The sequence below is a fragment of the Camelina sativa genome, unplaced genomic scaffold (genome assembly GCF_000633955.1).
Source record: "Camelina sativa cultivar DH55 unplaced genomic scaffold, Cs unpScaffold06082, whole genome shotgun sequence".
Taxonomy (NCBI): domain Eukaryota; kingdom Viridiplantae; phylum Streptophyta; class Magnoliopsida; order Brassicales; family Brassicaceae; genus Camelina; species Camelina sativa.
Window position 1 is genome coordinate 1 of NW_010927163.1, and position 524 is coordinate 524.

Consider the following 524-nt stretch of genomic DNA (forward strand, 5'->3'; position numbering starts at 1 on the left):
TTCGCCGCTCGTCCTCTTCGTCCTCCTTCCACGTCAGTCAAATTCAATTCTGATTTCGTTTCTCCAATTCTCATCTCTATCATCAACTGTAATTTTTCTGGGATTCAGGAGTTCGTCGGAGAAGTATTCGCCTGTAGAGTGGACAAGCTATTTCGATAAAGAAGATGATGTATCAATCACTGGATCTGACGATGTAACGCTTTAACGAATTGCTCTCTCTCAAGTTTCTCCAGAACGTTTTAGTTTTGTTCTCTCTTTGCTCTCTCTAATGGAGTGTGTATCTTTGTTTAGGTGTTTCACGTATATATGGCTGGAACTGAAGGACCTGTTGTATTTTGTCTCCATGGTGGTGGCTACTCTGGGTGAGTGTTTTTTTTTTGATCCTTGGCTCTTCAGTTTAAACTTCACTGATGAGAACTCGCTGAATATGGAACTTAAAAGAGGCATGTACAAATATAATAGTTTCCATCTGTTCTATCTTGCTAGGCTTTCGTTTTCTATAGTGGCAAGTAAAATCAAGGAGA

At 39.9% G+C, this 524-nt stretch overlaps 1 long non-coding RNA gene across 1 annotated transcript; it reads left to right on the forward strand.

Moving 5' to 3' along the window:
• Positions 1-524, forward strand: LOC104774840. Its single transcript, XR_765538.1, has 4 exons — positions 1-32; positions 109-193; positions 292-362; positions 487-524. It is a non-coding gene; the product is annotated as an uncharacterized LOC104774840 (long non-coding RNA).